At 46.9% G+C, this 23,727-nt stretch overlaps 1 pseudogene; it reads left to right on the top strand.

The window, feature by feature from the left end:
* Positions 1-5,307: 5,307 nt before the first annotated feature.
* Positions 5,308-23,727, top strand: part of LOC147105301 (UNC5C-like protein) — a 36,197-nt pseudogene continuing 17,777 nt past the window's right edge.

Here is a 23,727-nt window from a genome sequence, read left to right as displayed (position 1 = left end):
CTGTGCAGTTGCTGAAGTTTCGGAAAATATCTCCTGAAATTTCAAAATCGCATCTCGTCAAACTTAACAATTTTGAGCTTTTTTTTCAGTCTATTCTGCTGCTTGTCCTCTTTTAGCTAGCTCGTAAACCTCCGCCAATGTCACACTATAAGCAGCTACTAAGAGCTGGTTATAGGCAGTAACTTGTTCTCTGATGTTCACCCCCTTCCTGTGAACAAGCCCCTGGCCTCTACCCGGTTGCCTCCACTGCTGACTTGGCAGAGATCGAGAGCTGGCCATGAGGAGGATTGCAAGAATGAACCTGACACTCCATAGCACAGTTCACTGATGCTCCATCATGCCTCGACAATATACCTTCAGCAAGGTACATTTTAAAGAAAATGATTAGCAGAGAGTTTCCCTGGTGGCTAATGTTTAGCACAGACTTGGAAAAATGTGGGTGAAACATGTCAACGGTCCGTGTGTGAATGGCCTCTAGGTACCAATTTCTCAATGATCTCCACCACCAGAGTCAAATTCACGGGCCACCTGCCCCTGTTAAAATCTGTATTTGTATTGGTTTGTGCTGTGTTGGTGCTGCAGGCTCCTGCTGTGTGGGTCTCGCCCAGCCTGCAGCAACCCCAGAGCAGGCTTGTAGGAATCGTTAAGACTGGCCGGTGGGAAGATCCAGCACAAATCGGGTTTGCCAGCGGCCGACATTCACGGACCCCACAAGGTTACTTTGAGGTTGCCTCTGAATGAACATCAAGAGAAGGACACGACCAAACACAGCGAAAATCGCCCCTGGCTTCATCCTCTTCTTATGCCACCTAATCTACAAAGAAATAGAAAGCTGGCCAACGTTGATACTTATGTACCTGAGGGCACACAGTTAACAGTAGAAGGAAGGCCAAAGGACTAGTGGGCCCATTAAAGGATAACTTGGTTAAAACTATTAAGATGGTCAGGTAATAGCAGATACATTGAATGGATTCATGACATCAGTTTTCACAAAGGAGGTCTGTGGACAAATTCCTGTCATGGCAAATGTAATACGCTTACAGGAGCGACCAGTATTACTGTACTGGAGAGAATATCTAAGTGAAGACCCAGTATTGCAACATCCCTCATTCCAGCAACACACAGCACTGGTGAGCTTTCTGCTGGCTGTCCGGTCAGGGTCACTCCTCCTGTTCGAGCATTGATTTGCAGGGTATTGGTTCGCAGGGGTATCCAGGGCTGAGGAGAAAGACTACAGCTCCCAGTGATGGGTCCACCAGGCTGGTCAGTCAGTCATTAACCGTGCCCTGGGATAATCTGCTCAAGTCCACCACAGAAGGTTGCTTTGGTTCCGAACTTCCGTCGGCAGGCATGCCACCGTGGAGTCGCCTCGAATCAAAAGAGAACCCAACCGTTTCACCCCAAGTAAGCTTCAAGGACGATAATCATTCGTTAGTTATTCCAGGCCTATGGGGAAAAATACGGGTAAAATGTCACTGGAGAAAATCATTCTGCGTGGAGACAGGATACAGGCCATTAATATAATGAACGGTCTCGATGTGGTTGAAGTGAACAAGCTACTTCATTCGGCAATAAATACAACATAGCTGATTACCTGACCATGGTAAAGGATAACAAACTGAGAAGAACCTTGACAAGGTACAGACTTAGCGAACATAGCCTAGCGATCGAAAAAGGCAGACACAGGCAGACCAGGCTGCCAAGAGAAGACAGGATATGCTCTCATTGCAGTCAGGGAGTAGTTGAGACAGAGATGCACTTCCTCACAGCCTGTGGAAAATATCAGGGCATCAGGGAGAATTTCTACCAAAAATTCTCACAAATATGCCCTGAATTCAGAAATCTGAATGACAACCAAAAACTCCCATTCCTACTGGGGGAGGAGAGAAGCTGTGTAACACTGGTGGCACACTATGTTACAGCTTGCCATGAACAGAGGGACAACCAGTAAACTAAGACAAGAGTATATATAAACAAGGCGAATGTATATTTATAAACTCAGGGATATACCTGTTTATACACTGTATGAATAGAACCGCGTTTATGTGTTCAACCATAAATGTATTTTGATGCTTTGGCAACATAAGATGTACCTTATCATGCCAATAAAGCGATTTGAATTGAATTGTGAATTGTGAATTGAGTAGAGGATCCGTCGACAGAAGGACAACCTCGACAAGCTCCGGGCAAGGTTAGAGATCAGACTAAAACTGTTTTTCCCCACAAGTCAGTGGATTTGTGAAACAAACTCCCAGAGTAAATACAGAAGCAAAATACCGCACGGATGCTGGAAATCTGAAATAAAAACAGAAAATACTGGAAATACTCAGCAGGTCAGGCAACATCTGTGGCAAGAGAAACAGAGTTAACGTTTCAATTCTGATGAAAGGTCATCAACCTGAAGTTAACTCTGTTTCTCTCTCCACAGATGATGCTTGACCTGCTGAGTATTTCCAGCATTTTCTGTTTTTATCCCAGAGTAAATAGTTGATTTGAGGTCAATTGGCACCTTTAAAAACGATCTAGATTGATATCCATTAAGGAGTGAGATTGAGAAAGAAAGACTTGCATTTATATAGCGCCTTTCACGACCACCGGATGTCTCAAAGCGCTTTACAGCAAATGAAGTACTTTTGAAGTGGCGTCACTGTTGTAATGTGGGAGATGCGGCAGCCAATATGCGCACAGCAAGGTCCCACAAACAGCAATGTGATAATGACCAGATAATCTGTTTTTGTTATGTTGGTTGAGGGATAAATATTGGCCAGGACACCGGGGATAACTCCCATGCTCCTCTTCGAAGTAGTACCATGGGATCTTTTACGTCGACCTGAGAAAGCAGACAGGCCTTGGTTTAACTTCTCATCCGACAATGCAGCACTCCCTCAGCACTGCACTGGAGTGTCAGCCTAGTTTTATGTCCCTGGAGTGGGACTTGAACCCACGACCTTCTGATTCAGAGGCGAGTGAGCTACCCACTGAGTCACAGCTGACAGGGTTGTAATAGTAATAGCACTAATTTATTTTAGGAGATGGGCTTTAGTGTTCTTTAAAGTATGGATCAATGTGAGGGAGGGAGTATGAGCTCATGGTAGAATAAACATACACGGACTCTGGGCGGAATGGCTTTCTTTGGCTGACTGGCCGTTCCTTACGAAGACCTTGCTTCACACAGTGCTCAATCTAATGCGCCATAAACCAAGCTCAGTGCCAATGGAGATAAGCAAGATAGAATTGCAGGAAACCCCTTGGATTTGTAGCCGGAAGTCAAATGAGTGTTGTGTAAATTCCAATTTTGGTTGCACTGTTCTGATCAATAAAAGCCAAGCCCCTGGTCTTACTGACATGTCACCTGCTTATCCAGTAGGCACGGCGAAGTCAATGACAAATGAGTTTATGGCTTTGTTTTTCTTCCAATCAGAGTATGGCAGACACGATCACTGTGTGAACGCTGTATTGATTTCTTTGTGGGTTCAATGACGAGACATTTATGAAAGAGAATGACTTTTAATCTAAAGTCTGTTCAACTCTTTATACAGCTTTACAGGAGACATCATGCTAGAAATCCATCTAAAGCGAAACTGAAACCAAACTAAAACTGCTTGTCTCTCACATGCCCTCTGCTGGTCAGGCATAAGTAATCACTCAAACAAACATGCTGGTAAGGCATCATAATCAAACAGGCAAATACCATCACTATTTGCTGATATCATTACATCTCCCTTTCTTAAAACAGAAGTATTTTACTTTTAACTAACAACATGTTTTCTTTGTATTAATCTGCATTTTAACTGTAACACTTAATGAACTTACATTAACATTATCATTATCAAGGTTTTTTAACCTTGCTTTGTGTGTTCACATGAAATATGTAAATACACTAAAACTTGAAGAAAGAATAAGATAACATTACTTCCTTCTATAACAATAGTCCTTAAATTTGCTCAATGAGTCTCTCAGGAGGCTTCACGTGTCTTGAGGATTTTCTGATTGGTTCTCAGCTGTGTGATCAGGTTGTTCAACAGTATCAGTCTTTTGACTTGCTGTGTGATCAGGTTGTTCAACAGTATCAGTCTTTTGACTTGCTGTGTGATCAGGTTGTTCAACAGTATCAGTCTTTTGACTTGCTGTGTGATCAGGTTGTTCAACAGTATCAGTCTTTTGACTTGCTGTGTGATCAGGTTGTTCAACAGTATCAGTCTTTTGACTTGCTGTGTGATCAGGTTGTTCAACAGTATCAGTCTTTTGACTTGCTGTGTGATCAGGTTGTTCAACAGTATCAGTCTTTTGACTTGCTGTGTGATCAGGTTGTTCAACAGTATCAGTCTTTTGACTTGCTGTGTGATCAGGTTGTTCAACAGTATCAGTCTTTTGACTTGCTGTGGCTGGTCCCATGAGAAGATCTCGACGATTTCTTCTCAGAACAGCACCCTCATCTGTCTGAATGGTGTATGATCTTGGTTGAACTTCACTCAGGACGGTTCCCTTCTGAGTCCATATGTTTGTTTTGTCTTTGAACCTTACTTGGTCACCAGTGTGGAGTTCAGGTAGGTTTTGTGTTCCTCTGTCATAGTAGTACTTTTGCTTTTCTTTCTGTTGTTTTTTGAACTTCCTCACTTTCTCCCCCTCTTTTGTTTTCAGGAGGTTCTCCGGGATGGGTAGGTTTGACCTTAGCCGACGTCCCATCAGGAGTTGGGCTGGTGACATACCACACTCGAGCGGTGTTGTGCGGTATACAAGCATGCTCTGGTAGAAGTCAGTTCCACTGTCTTTTGCCTTGTACATCAGTCTTTTCACTGTCTGGACCGATTTTTCCACTAGTCCATTGTTTGCTGATATCATTACAAACGCTACTTGAAAAAAGCCAGACATTTGATGGCACAACAAATAATTAGTGCTTCAATCTGAAGAAACTATCAACGCCTTCATCAAATAAATGTGTGTGACAGACTGAGGCTCTCCTGCCGGCTGCAAGGTGCTGACATCACATTTTAATGTATGTATTTATAAAGCAATTCCACCGTGGATCTTATCAAAGTTATACTTACACAAGAACCTTTTACATTTTAATAGTGTTAACGAGCAGAGATTGAGAAACCTTGACCAGAATCCCATGGTACTGCTGCAGTCACTAGTCTGCAGTGATACCCCTCATGACCGATATATCCACAAAATAGACAGAGACAATGCCGGGAATGCACGGCAGGTTCCCCAGCATCTGAACACAGAAAAGACGGGTTAAAGTTTCGGTTAGAGATTCTTCTTAAGAACTTCATCATCTTATTGCTTTTTTTTTGGTTTGGCGAAATGTTCTCCGATGTTGGACCTCCTGAGCAGGAGTTGGTGCTAAAGCTTTTGGCGCCACTCCTCCCAATTGCTATTGTTTTGCTGTTGTTGAAATGCGTGAAGTGTTCAAGAGTACCGGGCTGTGTAATAAACTGCATTGGCAGTCACACGAGTGCAGCAGGCCAGAATCTGGAGCCGGGCTCTGTGGTGATCAGAAGTGCAGATGCTCCCTGGCAGGAGCCGTGTGCTCAGGTTACATGTGAGGAGGTGGAACAGTTCTACGGCGAGCTGCATAGATGTACCACCAAAGGGATGGTGGTCAAGAAACTCTTGCACAAGCTGCTCGTCTATGTGACCAAGGAGATCGATCACCGAAGAGGCTGTCTGGTACTCAGTGGCACTGGGATCTCAATGGAAATTCCTCCAGGTAGGGACACACCACAATACACATTAGGGATTATCTTTACATTACTAGCCTTGAAAACAGGTGATTGTGCATATCACTACAATAAATAAATTATAGCTTGCTTGTTACCATCAATAACCTTTCTCTTTTCCAATTTTCACCCCACTTCTCTGATCTTGAAGGCACTGGGGTAGAAATTGATCCTCGTTGCGCCAGGGCCAATTTTGGGGTGCAATGTCCACCCCACTGGTTTTTACTCGTCTGGTTCCATGGCGCTGGAAGCCCTCTGGTACATCAGGCCATTCTTCATGTACAGGTCTAGACAACTGCGTAATTTGCGAGTCTCTGCTCCCAGTGTGGAGCCTAGGTAGACGGGAGTGCAGGATGGAGGTAGGTCTATAACACTATAAGGCTGATTCTGTGACCCACACACTGAAAAAGGGACCACACCAGCAGACTATGCTGCCCTGGAGGTTGTCACAAGCAAGCTTGACCCCACTGTCCTCCAGCATCTACACAAGCGCACTGTCCAACACAAGTCATTGTAGTGATCAGGACCGCCTGGCTGATTTTTCTCCTGGTGCCAATTCCAGTGTCCCAGCTGATTTAGGAACGAGGCCAGGAATCAAACCTGGGACCTTCTGATCTGTATGGCTTCATGCTACACTGAGTGTAGCCTTTGCCCAATAGGCCATTAGAGGAGCCAAGGAACTTTTTCAGAACTACTGCAAAGCAGCTGTAGTACAGGCATCTAGTCACCTACAGGAAACTTTTTTTTTATCCTGCACGGACGGGACCGACATGGTGCCGGTTCATCAAAAATTCCGGATAACCGAGTGCTATAGTAAAAGATACGGAGCTGATATAAAGCAACAAACCCAGCTTCAAAACAATGGCCACAAGTTGCAAGCGTCTCTGTAGCTTAACAACAGCTGCAGCCACACCCTTGCACATCAACACATGGAGGAAGGCAAGTAATAAAAGTTACCTGAACCTACTCCTGATTTTGCCTGTTAACTGACATTTCCGATTATTCAGGTGTCGGTTAATCGAAAAGAATATTAGGGAGGCTGTTGTTGCTGCTCAAGAGCTACAAAACCAAACAACAAAGATGATTCTGGCTTTCAGGAAATAAATTACGAGAAAAGTTAAGGGAAATGGGGCTTGTTTTGTTTGGAAAAATAGGAGTCTTTGAAGTGATCCACATGAAGGTTTCAAGATTATGAAGGTAATTGCCAAAAGTTGATCCAGGCAAATTGTTCACTGTGGCGAAAGGCGATGCAAGTTAAAAATGAGGAAATTCAGTGTAAGAATGGAAATCAAGCAGAAGGAATCTTTCCACTTTTAAAGGTCGTGGACTTGTGGAATAATGTCCTTTAGGGAAGGAAATCTGCCGTCCTTACCTGGTCTGGCCTATATGTGACTCAAGACCCACAGCAATGTGGTTGACTCTTAACTGCCCTCTGAAATGGCCTAGCAAGTCACTCAGTTGTAACAAACCATTACAAAAAACAATAAAAAGAATGAAACCGGATGGACCACCCGGCATCGACCTTGGCACCGGCTACGGACACGGCAACAGCACACTCAGCCCAGCCAACCCTGCAAAGTCCTCCTCACCAACATCTGGGGACTTGTGCCAAAATTGGGAGAGCTGTCCCACAGACTAGTCAAGCAACAGTCTGACGTAGTCTTACTCACGGAATCATACCTTTCAGCCCATGTCCCAAACTCATCCATCACCATCCTTGGGTATGTCCTGTCCCACGGGCAGGACAGACCCACTAGTGGTGGCAGCACTGTGGTATACAGTCGGGAAGGAGTGGCCTTGGGAGTCCTCAACATTGACTCCGGACCCCATGAAGTCTCATGGCTTCAGGTCAAGCATGGGCAAGGAAACCTGCTGATTACCACCTACCTCCCTCCCTCAGCTGATGAATCCGTACTCCTCCATGTTGAACAGCACTTGGAAGAAGCACTGAGAGTAGCAAGGGCACAGAATGTACTCTGGATGGGGGACTTCAATGTCCATCACTAAGAGTGGCTCGGTAGCACCACTACTGACTGAGCTGGCTGAGTCCTGAAGGACATAGCTGCCAGTCTGGACCTGCGACAGGCGGTGAGAGAACCAACACGAGGGAAAACTTACTTGACCTGATCCTCACCAATCTACCTGTCGCAGATGCATCTGTCCATGACAGCATTGGTAGCAGTGACCACTGCACAGTCATTGTGGAAACGAAGTCCCATCTTCACACTGAGGACTCCCTCCAACATGTTGTGTGGCACTACCACCGTGCTAAATGGGATAGATTCAGAACAGATCTAGCAGCTCAAAACTCGGCATCCATGAGGTGCTGTGGGCCATCAGCAGCAGCAGGATTGTATTCCACCACAATCTGTAACCTCATGGCCCAGCATATCCCTCACTCTACCATTACCATCAAGCCAGGGGACCAACCCTGGTTCAATAAGGAGTGTAGAAGAGCAAGCCAGGAGTAGCACCAGGCGTACCTAAAAATGAGGTGCCAACCTGGGGAAGCTGCAACACAGGACTACATGCATGCTAAAAAGCAGAAGCAGCATGCTATAGATAGGGCTAAGCGATCCCACAATCAACGGATCAGATCAAAGCTCTGCAGTCCAGCCACATCCCGTCGTGGATGGTGGTGGACCATTAAGCAACTAACGGGAGGAGAAGGCTCCATAAATATCCCCATCCTCAATGATGGTGGAGCCCACCACGTGAGTGCAAAAGTCAAGGCTGAAGCGTTTGCAACCATCTTCAGCCAGAAGTGCCGAATGGATGATCCATATCAGCCTCCTCCTGATGTCCCCACCATCACAGAAGGCAGTCTTCAGCCAATTCGATTCGCTCCACATGATATCAAGAACCGGCTGAGCACACTGGATACAGCAAAGTCTATGGGCCTCAACAACATCCCGGCTGTCGTGCTGAAGACTTGTGCTCCAGAACTAGCCGCGCCTCTAGCCAAGCTGTTCGAGTACAGCTACAACACTGGCATCTATCCGACAATGTGGAAAACTGCCCAGGTATGTCCTGTCCACAAAAAGCAGGACAAATCCAACCCGGCCAATTACCGCCCCATCAGTCTACTCTCAATCATCAGCAAAGTGATGGAAGGTGTCATCGACAGTGCTATCAAGCGGCACTTACTCACTAATAACCTGCTCACGGATGCCAGTTTGGGTTCTGCCAAGACCACTCAGCTCCCAACCTCATTTCAGCCTTGGTCCAAATATGGACAAAGGAGCTGAATTCCAGAGGTGAGGTGAGAGTGACTACCCTTGACATCAAGGCAGCATTTGACCTAGTGTGACATCAAGGAGCCCTAGTAAAACTGAAGTCAATGGGAATCGGGGAGGAAACGCTCCACTAGCTGGAGTCATGCCTAGCACAAAGGAAGATGGTTGTGGTGGTTGAAGGTCAATCTTCACAGCCCCAGGACATCGCTGCAGGAGTTCCTCAGGGCAGTGTCCTAGGCCCAACCATCCTCAGCTGCTTCATCAATGAACTTCCCTCCAACATAAGGTCAGAAATGGGGATGTTCGCTGATGACTGCAGTGTTCAGCGCCATTCACAACTCCTCAGATAATGAAGCCGTCCATGCCCGCATGCAACAAGACCTGGACGATGTTCAGGCTTGGGCTGATAAGTGGCAGGTAACTTTCGCGCCACAGAAGTGCCAGGCAATGACTATCTCCAACAAGAGAGAGTCTAACCACCTCCTCTTGACATTCAATGGTATGATCATCACCGAATCCCCCACCATCAACATCCTGGGGGTCAGCATTGACCAGAAACTTAACTGGACCAGCCACATAAATACAGTGGCAACAAGAGCAGGTCAGAGGCTAGGTATTCTGCGGCGAGTGTCTCACTTTCTGACTCCCCAAAGCCTTTCCACCATCTACAAGGCACAAGTAAGGAGTGTGATGGAATACTCTCCACTTGCCTGGATGAGTGCAGCTCCAACAACACCAGAAGCTCAACTCCATCCAGGACAAAGCAGCCCGCTTGATTGGCACCCCATCCACCACCTTAAACATTCACTCCCTCCACCACCGGCGTACCGTGGCTGCAGTGTGTACCATCTACAAGATGCACCGCAGCAACTCGCCAAGGCTTCTTCGGCAGCACCTCCCAAACCCATGACCTCTTCCACCTAGAATGACAATGGCAGCAGGCGCATGGGAACACTACCACCTCCAAGTTCCCCTCCACATCACATTTAGATGTATATCGCCGATCCTTCATCATCGCTGGGTCAAAATCCTGGAACTCCCTCCTTAACAGCACTGTGGGAGTACCTTCACCACACGGACTGCAGCGGTTCAAGAAGGCGGCTCACCACCTTCTCAAGGGCAATTAGGGATGGGTAATAAATGTTGGCCTTGCCAGCGATACCCACATCCCATGAACGAATATAAAAAAAAGGATTCATATTTTAAACCCTTAGGGGGGAAAATTGAGTCATGCACCCTTTGGGGCACCAACTTTGCTGGGGCACTACTTGTAGCGCCCCCGAAAAAATTGGCACCCCCTCGCCCGAAATTGAATGTTAGCACCCCAAGCAGGAGGCAGGGCGCTACTGGAAGCGCTCCCCCTCCCTCCTGGGGTGCTCCCTTTGAATATCGCGGTGCTACGTGATTAAAGGGGAGGGGCCTAGCGCAGCGCGCAATGGGGCTCTGCTGGACCACTGGGGAGCAAGAGAGCCCGGCACTCGAGGAGTGCCAGGCTAACTGATCGCGGCCAGCACCCCGCAGGAGCAGGCGACAGGGGGTAGGTGGCCCAAAAAAAATGACCGCCCAGCACCTGCCCTTTAATTAGCGCCGCTGCGGCCGCTGAAACGCCACCCTGACCCTGTCGGACATAGCGTCCGGTGGAAGGTCAGGGGGTGCGAGCCAAGTTTGCGGCTGGGGCACGAGCGGGCGCTGCGCACGGCGATGACGTCTTTGCCGGAGGCGCAGTGCCGCGGGGTGCTACTGGCTACCGCCGCCGCTAACCTCCCGCTGAATTTCGTGGGAGGCATTAGCAGCACCGTGCCAAATTTTTCTCCCTTAATCTCCAGTAACATTCTGTTGAATCTGCGTTGTACCCCGTGCAAGACCAATATATCTTTCCTAAGGTTCGGTGCCAAAAACAGAATGTAGTAGCCCAGATGGACTCTGACCAAGGCTCTGTATAACTGACGCATAACTTCCTCCCCTTTGTATTCTGACCCGCTTAAGATAAAGGACATTAGCCTTTTTTTGCTTTTTGTACCCGTGCACGAGCTTTTAGTGATTTGTGTACCTGGACAACTAAATCCCTTTGCTCCTCCACAGCTCCTAGTCTCTCACCATTAAGAAAATATTCCGATTTCTCTTTTTTGGATCCAAAATGGATGGCCTCACATTTTTCCGCATTGAACTCCATCTGCCTACTTACTTAATCTATTCATGTTCCTTTGTAACTTCCTGCTTCTGTCTACGCAGCTTGCTGTGCCTCCTAACTTAGTGTCATCTGCAAACTTGGATATACAACTCTCTATTCCTTCATGCAAGTCAATAATATGGTGAAAAGCGAAGGCCCCAGTACAGATCCCTGAGGAACATGTTCCACTTAGATTACGCTAATTGGAGAACATTCCCTTTAATCCTACTCTCTCTCTCCTACCTCCCCAGCAATAACCAACCCACGTCATAAGGTTACCTCCAGTTCTGTGCACTTTCATTTTTGCTAAAAAAAAACTCTTGTGCAGAACATTATCAAATGCTTTCTGGAAGTATATTTACACAACATCCATAGACCATGTTAGTGACCTCCTCAAAAAATTCAATTAGATTAGTCAGACATGACGACCCTTCACAAATCCATGTTGACTCTCTCTCTTTGATCAGCTTGTACTTGGCCAAGTGCTCAGTCACTTTGTCCTTGCTGATAGATTCCAGTAACTAACAGGTTAATTTCCTGTTTTTAAAAATATGATTCATTTCAACATCTTTCAGGGTTTTTCCTGTTTATCTCTGTCAATTTTTTTCATGAACAGTAGTAGATCTGTGCATTAATCATGGGAAGTCGGACGATACGCGGTTTGAAAAACACAGGATTGTTGTGCCATATGTATTATTTTCTAAGGATGGAGCTCTGTCCCTTAATAGTCACACAGTCTTACTTGTTGTGAAGCAAATACAGCCTCAGGTCAATTAGAGTTTAATTGTGGATTGGTCAGGGACATTGTCATATCGGAATGTGCTTCTAAAATTTAGGCTCCAGGGCAATGGTTGGCAATCTTTGTTTTTTTAATAAGAATGTTTTTCATCTGAAATAAAGTGTGACACCTGGAGTGTGTTATGTAGTGTGTGATGTTTGGAATGTGACAGACGGGCTAGAATTTTATATATACCAGTGGATCTCGTGAGGTGTTAGTCATAGTGAGTCAGAGGATATTCAATGGCGTTAGCTAATTATTGACCCTTTCCCTCTCATGTGTTAACAATGTTAGCTCGAAACTCCTTCCTGGCACGACTGAGTTTCTGTAGAGCACAAAGGATTAAAGAGCACCCTTTCTGTTTAATTTTCCAGCCCTACAACCCTCCGAGATCTTTGCGCTCCTCCTATTCTGACTTCTTGTACAGCCCTGATTTTCAATGCTCCACCATTGGCGGCCATACTTTCAGCTGCCTAAGCCCTAAGTTCTAGAATTCCCTTACTAAACCTCTGCATCTCTACCTCTCCTCGTTTAAGATGCAACTTAAAGCCTACCTCTTTGACCAAGCTTTTGGTCACCTGTCCTAATATCTCTGTGTGGCTTGGTGTCAATCTTTATCTGATAACGCTCCTGTGACTTGGGACGTTTTACTACTATGTTAAAGATGCTATATAAATGCAAGTTGTTGTTAATCATGGCCGTGTGTTCTCTCTCTTTTAGGTGCAGTAGTATTAGGAAGGAAAGAGCAAGTGTCCTTAGTATTGGTTTGGGATCTGTCAGATGGTCCCCAGCTCTCCAGTACCCAAGCCGTCATCAGCCCGATTGTGTACTGCGGGCCTCACGGCACCATTTTTCAGAAACCGTGCATCCTGGTTTTCAAGCATTGCACCAGGAACACAGCTCAAACGAAAGTGTACACCAGCGATGCTGACCTACTCAGTACAAAGAGGTGGTCTGTCATCAATACAAGGGACAAGAAACAAATCAAAACCCAGGTCACACGAGATGAATGCCAAGTCCATGTTTCACATTTCAGGTGGGATTGCCTTCTCTATTTAAAAAAAAGTTAAAAATTGAACAGAAATTATATTGTTCAGTTTTCTCAGACCCTCCAATTTTTTTTTTACACTATTCATAAATGACATGGAGGAGAGTGTTTTCGGTAACATCCACATTTTGCTGGTGATGCTGAGCTTTAAGGTGAAATGACGACTATAGGGATATTAATCATTTTTTAAAGAGCTATGAGTCAACTAAGCAGGCAGGCCAAGAAATGGCAGATGGATTTTAATAGGTAATCATATTGAAAGACCAAATATTGATCAATGCCAAGGTGTACATTAGCAAATGTGGAAGCAGAAAAGCATTTGGGTGCGAGTATTGATCACTTACTGACAGTATCCAGTCAATGTAAAGTTGTCATCAATAAAGCTAATCAAATATAAAGGATACATATTAAGAGCAAAAAACCAAAATGCTGCAAAACTGAAATAAAAACAGAAAATGCTGGAAAGACTCAGCAGGTCAGGCAGCATCAAGGAGAGAGAAAGAGAGTTAAAGTTTCAGATTAATGACCTTTCGCCAGGCCAGTTCTGTTGAGTGTTCATTAACATGAAACATTAACTCTGTTTCTCTCGTCGGGACTGATAGTGGTTATGCTAGTGGTTATGTTACTGGACTAGTAAATCCCTGGACTAATGATCCGGAGACATGAGGCCAAATCCCACCATGGCAGCTGGGAATTTAAATTCAGTGAATGAAATAAATCCGGAATAAAAAGCTAGTATCAGAAATTGTGAAGATCGGATTGTTGTAAAAACCCATCTGGTTCACTAATGCCCTTTAGGGAAGGAAATCTGCCATTCTATATGTGACTCCAGACCCACAGCAATGTGGTTGACTCTTAACTGCCCTCTGAAATGGCCGAGCAAGCCACTCAGTTGTAAAAAATCGCTACGAAAAATAAAACCAGATGGACAACCTGGCATCGATCTTGCCACTAGCTACGGACACGACAATGGCACACCCAGCCCAGTCGACCCTGCAAAGTCCTCCTCACCAACATCTGGGGAATTGTGCCAAAATTGGGAGAGCTGTCCCACAGACTAGTCAAGCAATAGCCTGACAGAGTCCTACCTTTCAGCCAATGTCCCAAACTCCTCTATCACCATCTCTGGGTATGTCCTATCCCACCAGCAGGACAGACCCACCAAGGGTGGCGGCACAGTGTGTTACGTCCGTGTAATAATAAGAAAAGGACTGCAGAGAACGGTACAACAGGTGTTTACTCAACGTGGTTCAAACTGCAACTGAAACAACAGATTACTGCTCAGCATTATATACAAGTGTGGTCACTGCCGGTACTACAGTATACATGAGCTGTAGAAAGTAGTTCCCCCCCTTAAAGGTACATACATTACAATTCCTCCCCTTTAAGATTAACAGTACCATAACACTCATTTAACAATTAAATATCAAACTAATTACAATTAACACTTTTAACATGCAACATTAGCTGAAAATAGTCTATTTATAAATTCAGTCTTTGGGGAGGCTTCCTGATCCTTTCTGGATAGCGCCTTTCCCGAGTGTCTTGCTCTTGGTGCGGAGGCGATTCTGGCCCCCTGTCGTCGGTTGGTTCATCAGCTTCCGATGCTACTGTTTCTGGGGTAGATGCGACCTGTACGTCGGGTTCATCACCAGGTACGTATGGGCGAGACATGGGGTTGACTCGTTCCTGTGACTCTAGGACCTGGTCAGCATGGCGTCTCACGATGCTCTCCCCAACGTCCACTGTGTACATTAGTGGCCCCTGCCGTGTGCATATCGTTCCTGGTTGCCATTTCTCTGTTCGGTAGTCGCGGGCCAAGACTGGTTGCCATACATTGAAGCTCCTTGTCGGCTTCTCATGGGTGTGCTGGAATTGCTTACTCTCAACATCTCTTCGTACATTTGGTCTGAGCAAATCCAGACGAGATCTCAACCTTCGGTTAAAGAACATCATGGCCGGGGCCTGGTTGGTGACTGCATGTGTCGCATTTCTGTAGGCTAACAGGAAATTGTCCACCTTATGCTGCAGTGGAATGTCGTCATCGCACATGGCCTTTACTGCTTTTTTAAAGGTTTGTACGAACCTCTCAGCCAATCCATTTGTGGCTGGATGATACGGGGTGGATGTGTAATGCCTTACCCCATTCCTTTTCATAAATCTTCGAAACTCTTCGGACACAAACTGTGGTCCGTTATCAGAGCAAATCTGCTCTGGCAAGCCGTTCCTGGCAAAAATGGTCCATAGGACTGCAATAGTTTTCTCCGTGGTGGTGGAGGACATTTTGATCACCTCAGGCCATTTTGAGTGCGCATCCACGGCTATTAAAAACATTGAGTCCATGAATGGACCAGCAAAATCCCGTTGCCATGGAGATGAGGGCCACTCCCATGGGCATGTGGTGGTGCATTTTGGACCTTCTGGCATCCTGAGCAGCTCTTTGTCAGGTCCTCGATTTGCTGATCGATCCCCGGCCACCACACGCAAGGCTTTTCATTTTCACCTCTCCCAGATGGCCTTCGTGAAGCTCATTGAGCACTCTCTCCCTTAACTTGGGTGGAATTACTACTCGGGATCCACACATCAAGGTCCCCTGGCATACTGACAACTGTTCTCTTCTGGATGAGAATGCTGGCAACAGTGAGTCGCCATGTGCTGGCCATCCCTTCACCGTCAAATCATATACCCGAGACAGTGTCGGGTCATTTCGGGTCTCCTCTTATACCAGCGTTAGTTACTGGCAAGCATTCAATTATAGTCGAATGAAATATTTCGACAGGATCCACTGCTGGTGCTTCCTCCACAGTAGGCAGTGGCAGGCGTGATAGCCCATCAGCGTTTCCATGCTGTTTCGTGCCCTTATACTCGATTTCATATTGGTGTGCCCCTAGAAAAAGGGACCATCTTTGTAGCCGTTGCGCAGTCATCACCGGAACGCCCTTCTTTGGATTAAAGATGGAGACAAGTGGTTGGTGGTCAGTCAGCAAGGTGAACTTCTGCCCGTGCAGATAGTGATTGAACTTTTTCACTCCCCACACTAGGCTGAGGGCCTCCCTGTCAATCTGGGCATAGTTACGCTCGGCTGAGGTTAGTGACCGTGACGCAAAGGCTACTGGCCTCTCCGAGCCGTCCGGGAATTTGTGCGACAGCACCGCTTCAATGCCATAGGGTGATGCATCACACGCCAACCGAATTGGTAGTGCTGGGTTGAAATGAGCCACCTCTTTTGATGTGATCAATGCTTTGCTCTTCTGGAAAGCTCGTTTACATTCGTCACTTCACTTCCATGGTACCCCCGTTTGCAGTAGGGTGTTCAGTGGGTGTAGTACGGTAGACAAATTCGGCAAGAACTTATGGTAGTAGTTCACCAGCCCGAGGAACGACCTCAGTTGTGACACATTTTCCGGTGCTGGAGCCTTGACTACTGCCTCAATCTTTTCAGGGGACTTATGTAACCCCTTTTTATCAATAACGTGGCCACAATATGAGATCTGCTTCTGGAAAAACTCGCATTTGTGGCGATTAGCTCGGAGCCCATATTCCTTCAATCTAGTGAGCACCTGCTCCAGTTTGGCGAGGTGATCACTGTCATTTTCGCCCGTGACCAGGATGTCCTCCAAATAACACTGGGTCCCTGGAATCCCTTGCAGGACTTGTTCCATTGCCCTTTGCCAAATAGCCGAAGCTGATACAACCGGCTGGTGTTCGGGGTAGCATCGGTAGAGACCTTTATGGATGTTGATCGTGAGGTACTGTTTCAAGGCTTCTTCTACCTCCATTTGCAGGTATGCCTGGGCCAGATCAACCTTAGTGAAGCGTTTCCCTCCAGATAGCGAGGCGAAAATATCTTCAATCCGTGGAAGCGGATATTGTACAGTGTGAAGGACTGGGTTCACTGTCACCTTAAAGTCCCCACAGATGTGAACCTTCTTTGGTTCCCCAGGCGTCTTACTCAACGACCTCTTCATTACAGGAATGATGGGTGTAGTCCACTCGCTCCAGTCCACTTTGGACAGTACTCCTGAACGTTCCAAACCTTCCAGCTCTGCTTCGACGGCTGGGCGGATCGCATAAGGTACCGGTCTGGCCTTAAAAAACTTTGGGCTTGCATTTTCCTCTATTTTGATCGTCGCTGTTATGCCTTTTAGTGTTCCAAGTCCCTGCTGGAACACGTCTTGTGCATCAGTTAGCATTTTTGACAGTCGTCCAGGTGTGACGTCATCATCCTTTTTGGCATCTACAGTCAGTGCTTGTATGGAATGCCAATCTAGCTGTATCTTCCGGATCCATTCACGTCCTAGTAGTGGTGGTCTTCCATCTGGCAATACATATAGGTCCATTTTTGGTGTATCCTTGCCGTTATATATAACGTTCACCCTTATTTTTCCTTTGGGGTAGACTTTTTGCCCTGTGTACGTCTTCAAGACAATCTTTGTATCTCTCAAGGGTATATGTGAGAATAGCCGCTTGTAGTCCCTTCGGTTTATGACTGTTAGGGCTGATCCTGTGTCCAATTCCATTTTCACTTGGACTCTGTCTATCTTGAGCGTGACCCAGATAGTTTGGTGATCCTCCATTTTGATCACATTATGTAGTTTCAGACAACCCAGCTCCTTGCTTCCGGAGTCTGTATCACTCTTCTGTTCATCTGAACTACTCTCCGTCACCTTATGTACCTTCTTGTACTTCTCCTGTGGAGATTTCTTGCTGCTGGTTTTCTTTCCCGACCTGCAGACTCTTGCTATGCGTCCTACTTTTCCACACTGTCTGCACACTTTGTCCTTGAACCAGCAATCATTATGGTCGTGTGTTGTTCTGCCGCAGCGATACCACTTCACTGTTCCATATGACATTTCATTTGTGCCATATTCTTGCGGTCTCTGTTGTATCTCTGCAGCGCCCCGTGCTGCTGCTTCGTGTGATACTGCAATGCTGAAAGCCTTGTCCAGCGTAAGATCCTTTTTTGATAGAAGCCGTTTCTGGGTTCCTTCACTTTGAAGCCCACACACAAACTTGTCCCTTAAAGTATCTGCTAGTCCCGTTCCAAACTGGCAGTGTTTCGATAGCTTGCGCAGTTCCATTAAATACTCAGCATTACTTTCATCTTTATGCTGGTTCCTTTTGTGAAACTTAAATCTTTCTGCTATCAGCAGCAGTGTGGGGTTTAAGTGGTCCTGTAGGATTGACACTATGTTTTCAAAATCCTTTTCTACTGGCTTCTCTGGGGTTATTGGTTTCGTAGTAAGCCATACGTTTTTGCACCTGTAGTGTATGTACTTTGAAGAAGGAACTATATTCTGCAGCCCCTGTATACTGCAGTACCAGTAGTGACCACCCCTGTATATAAGCCTGTGTAGTAACTTTGTATAGTAGTTCCAGTTTTGTCTCCATTCAGTAAACACCTGTTATAACCAACTTCTGCAGTCCGTGTCTCAATTACACACGGACATTACATTGGCGACGAACAGATCCGAACTTACCTGCAGTTCTGCACCACCTCACGGGGATCCATCCCTGAAGCGAAATTATTAGAGGTCGAAGCCAGAAGGAAGAAATCAAAAAAACAAAAAAAACAGAAGAAACGGGCGTCGACCGTGGGCAACCGCCCTCTGATTCATCGAATTCGAAGATTTGCAAGAGAGGCTGTCGAGAGCTGGGCTTGGTTCTCCAGTCTATGGTGTTCCAGCTAATCGGGCTGGTGGCAGGTAGTACACTGATCCTTCCTGGGCTGCGGCGGGCTAGAGCTCGATTGGGTGGCTTTTCAACGGGGCCGAGCAACATTGTCGGGAAGAGAGAGAGAGAGAGAGAGGGTGGAGCACACAGGGCGCGGCCGGTGCTACGAAGCCGGGCAGCGTACAGACCCGAGAAGAGGGAGGAAAGTGTCCCATAGGGTCTGCTCTGACGACGGGAACAGTAATTAAAATAAAAGAAAAAGAAATTAGAAGCGCAGAACGCCGCGAGGAGCTGCAGTTTGCCACGGGGACTGCGGAGAGCGGCATTGGCAGCAGTGCAGGGGGACGTGCGCGAAGACCATAGGGCGTCACCATCAAAGCATAAAAACGCCAGCAACAGCGTTGGCAGCAGCGGAAAAGACAGAAAGCGCGGGAGACGCCATCTTAATCCAGCGGGGAAGAAAGCAAAGCGCGGGAGGCACCATCTTAGATCTCCAAGATGCCGAAGACTGGCAATATCACTGCCTTCGATAATGAAATACAAGACTGGACCACGTATGTGGAAAGAGTTGAAGTATATTGCAAGGCAAATGAAGTAGCCGATGAGAAAAAGGCATCGGTACTACTAAACTTAATGGGCGCAAGAACGTACAGCCTATTGCGGAACCTGATCACTCTAGTCAAACCGATGGAGAAGAGTTTTAATGAAATTGTTGATATCCTACAGGAACACCTAAATCCTACACCGCTGCTGATAGCAGAATGATTTAAATTCCACAAGAGAAATCACCATTTGGGTCACCCTCACGATAGCAGGGTCCCAAGTGAAAATGGAATTGGATACAGGATCAGCCCTGACCGTCATGAATCGACGAGACTACGAGCGGCTATTCTCACACATACACTTGAAAGACACATCCATTGTCTTGAAGACATATACAGGGCAGAAAGTATACCACAGAGGGAAAATAAGGGTGCCTGTCGAATACAACGGCAAGGAAATACAGAAATTATATCTGTACATACTGCAAGATGGTGGACCACCGTTATTGGGACGTGAATGGATCAGAAAGATAAGTTTAGACTGGCACTCCATTCAGGCACTGACTGTGGCTGGTAAAAAGGATGACGACGTCACACCTGGACGATTGTCAAAAATCTTAGCTAACGCTAAAGAGGTATTTCAACAAGGACTGGGAACTCTTAAAGGCGTAACCGCCTCGATAAAAATAGAAGAGAATGCAATTCCCAAGTTTTTCAAAGCAAGACCGGTACCGTATGCAGTTCGCCCAGCCGTCGAGGCAGAGCTGGAGAATCTGGAGAATGCAGGCGTGTTATCTAAGGTAGACTGGAGCGAGTGGGCGACAGCCATCGTTCCTGTCATGAAGAAAACATTAAACAATAAGTCTGAGGAGCCAAGGAAGGTTCGCATCTGTGGGGACTTCAAGGTGACTGTGAACCCAGTCCTTCACACAGTACAGTATCCTCTTCCGAGGATAGAAGATATTTTCGCCTCACTATCTGGAGAGAAACGTTTTACAAAAATTGACCTAGCGCAAGCATATTTGCAGATGGAGGTTGAAGAATCCTCTAGGAAATATCTCACGATAAACACTCACAAAGGTCTTTACCAGTATAATCGACTGGTATTCGGAGTAGCATCAGCTCCAGCTATATGGCAAAGAGCGATGGAACAAGTCCTGCAAGGGATTCCGGGAACTCAGTGTTACTTGGACGACATCCTAGTGACAGGTGAAAATGACAGTGAACACCTTGCCAACCTAGAGCAGGTGCTCACTAGACTAAGAGAACATGGGCTACGAGCCAATCGCCCCAAGTGCGAGTTTTTTAAGAAACAAATATCGTATTGTGGCCACGTGATTGATGAAGAGGGGTTACATAAGTCCCCTGACAAAATTGAAGCGGTAGTTAAGGCTCCAGCACCTGAAAATGTGTCGCAACTGAGGTCATTCCTCGGATTGGTGAATTACTACCATAGGTTTTTGCCGAATTTGTCCACAATTCTGCACCCACTGAACTCCCTGCTACAAACTGGAGTAGCATGGAAATGGAGCGATGAATGTAAGCGGGCCTTTCAGAAGTGTAAAGGCCTGATCACTTCAAGAGAAGTATTGGCTCACTACAACCCATCACTACCGATAAGACTGGCGTGTGATGCGTCTCCCTACGGCATTGGGGCGGTACTGTCACATAAATTCCTTGATGGTTCAGAGAGGCCGATAGCTTTTGCGTCACGCTCGTTAACTTCAGCCGAGCGTAACTACACCCAGATTGACAGAGAGGCCCTCAGCCTGGTGTGGGGGGTGAAGAAGTTCAATCACTACCTGCACGGACAGAAATTTACTCTACTAACTGATCATCAACCTCTCGTCTCCATTTTCAACCCTAAGAAGGGCGTCCCGATAATGACAGCACAACGGCTACAGAGGTGGTCCTTTTTCCTAGGGGCACACCAATATGACATCGAGTACAAAGGAACTAAACAGCATGGGAATGCTGATGGATTGTCGCACCTACCGTTGCCGACAGTGGAAGAAGCACCTGCAGTGGATCCTGTGGAGATATTCCACTCGACCACAGTCGAATGTCTACCTGTGACGAATGCAAACATAGAAAAGGAAACACGAAATGACCCGACACTCTCCAGGGTCTATGATTTAACGATGAAGGGATGGCCAGCACATGGCGAACCACTGTTGCCAGCATTCTCGCCGAGAAGAGAACAGCTGTCAGTGTGCCGAGGAACCTTGATATGTGGATCCAGAGTAGTAATTCCACCCAAATTGAAGGATAGAGTGCTCAATGAGCTTCATGAGGGTCATCTGGGAGGGGTAAAAATGAAGAACTTAGCCAGAGCGTTTGTGTGGTGGCCAGGAATCGATAGAGAAATCGAAGAGATGACCAAGAGCTGTACAGGATGCCAGAAGGTTCAAAACGCCCCACCACAAGCCCCTCTACATCCATGGGAGTGGCCCTCATCTCCATGGCAAAGGGTACACGTTGATTTTGCTGGTCCATTTATGGACTCGATGTTTTTAATTGCGGTGGATGCACAAAGTGGCCAGAGGTAATAAAAATGTCCTCAACCACCACAGAAAAAACTATCACAGTCTTACGAACCATATTCGCCAGAAATGGGCTGCCTGAACAGATTTGCTCCGACAATGGACCACAGTTTGTGTCTGAAGAGTTCCGGAGGTTCTGAAAGAACAATGGTGTTAAGCATTACACATCCGCCCCATATCATCCAGCCACCAATGGATTGGCTGAGAGGTTCGTTCAAACATTCAAGAAGGCTATCAAGGCAATGTGTAATGAAAACATACCCCTACAACACAAGGTGGATAACTTCTTGTTTGCCTACCGGAATGCGACACATGCGGTTACCAACCAAACTCCAGCCATGATGTTCTTCAATCGAAGACTAAGATGCCGCTTGGATTTGGTTAAGCCAAACATCAGAAGAGATGTGGAGAACAGGCAGTTTCAGAATATGAATGAAAGGCCAACCAGGAGTTTCAAGATAGGTCAACCAGTTTTGGCCCGGGACTACCACACAGAGAAATGGCAGCCAGGAAGGATCTGCACACGGCAAGGACCTCTAATGTATACCGTGGACGTTGGAGAGAGCATTGTAAGATGCCATGCTGACCAGATTCTAGAGTCACTGGAAAACGTCAAATCTACAGCGCGATCCTATACACCTGGTGATGAAACCAAAGTACCAATTGCATCTACCTCAGAATCGGTGATATTGGAAGCAGACGAACCAAACAACGACGTTGATCCCGAATCAACTTTGCCAGAAGAACCTGATACCCCAAAGAGGCGTTATCCGGACAGAATCAGGAAGCCTCCTCAAAGACTGAATTTATAATTGATTAATTTCAGCTAATGTATATAGTCATCTGGCACTTCATTCGCCTTGCAGTATACTTCTATGCGTTCGACATATGTCGTCCAATCTTCGACTTCATTGTCGAATGCTGTGATACTGCCACTCTTCAGCATTTTTGGGTGTGGTTAGACTGGCTTAAAATGGCGTCTCCCGCGCTTTCCTTTCTTCCCCGCTGCGGCTTAAAATGGCGTCTCCCGCGCTGCTGCCAACGCCGCTCTCGGCGGTCCTCGTGGCAAATGGCGACGCCCTGTGGGTTTCATGCGCTGCTCCTGCACTGCTGCCAACGCCGCTGTCTGTGGTCCTCGTGGCAATGGCAGCACCTCGCGTTTTCCTTCGCGCCTCTGCTCCCCCGTTGACGCTGCTCGGCCCTTGACCACCGGCTGCGCTCTGCTCTCTCTCGCCTCTCTCCCCCATTGACGCCGCTCGGTCGTGAACACCGGCTGCGCCCTGTGCACTCTGCCCTCTCTCTCTCCCCCATCGACGCTGCTCGGCCTTTTTCTGTGCTGCTCGGTCGGGCTCTAGCCCGTCGCTGTCCGGGAAGGTTCTGCGCAGTACCTGTTGTCAGCCCGTTTCGCTGGACCACCATGACTGGAAAGCTAAGCCTGGCTCTCAACAGCCTCCCCTGCAATGCTCAAATCTCCGCTGGATGACTGGGCAGTTGCCCGTGGTCGACGCCCGTGCTTCTGGACTCGACCTTCTTCCACTGTTCTCCAGGAGCGAATCCCTGGGAGGTGATGCAGAGTTGCAGGTAGGTTCGAACTTGCTCATCGCCACTGTTACGTCCGTGTAATAATAAGAAAAGGACTGCAGAGAATGGTACAACAGGTGTTTACTCAACGTGGTTCAAACTGCAACTGAAACAACAGATTACTACTCAGCGTTATATACAGGTGTGGTCACTGCCAGTACTACAGTATACATGAGCTGTAGTAAATAGGAAAATAGTTCCCCCCTTAAAGGTACATACATTACACAGTGGTATACAGTCGGGAAGGAGTGGCCCTGGGAGTCTTCAACATTGAATCCGGACCCCATGAAGTCGCATGGCTTCAGGGCAAGGAAACCTGCTGATTACCACCTACCGCCCTCCCTCAGATGTTGACCACTTGGAAGAAGCAAGGGCACAGAATGTACTCTGGGTGGGGGACTTCAATGTCCATCACCAAGAGTGCCTCGGTAGC

Source organism: Somniosus microcephalus, chromosome 18, assembly GCF_052327205.1.
Source record: "Somniosus microcephalus isolate GS21.2 chromosome 18, FLI_Smic_1.0, whole genome shotgun sequence".
Taxonomy (NCBI): domain Eukaryota; kingdom Metazoa; phylum Chordata; class Chondrichthyes; order Squaliformes; family Somniosidae; genus Somniosus; species Somniosus microcephalus.
Note: the sequence above shows the minus strand (reverse complement) of the source record. Positions and strands in the feature narration are given on the sequence as shown.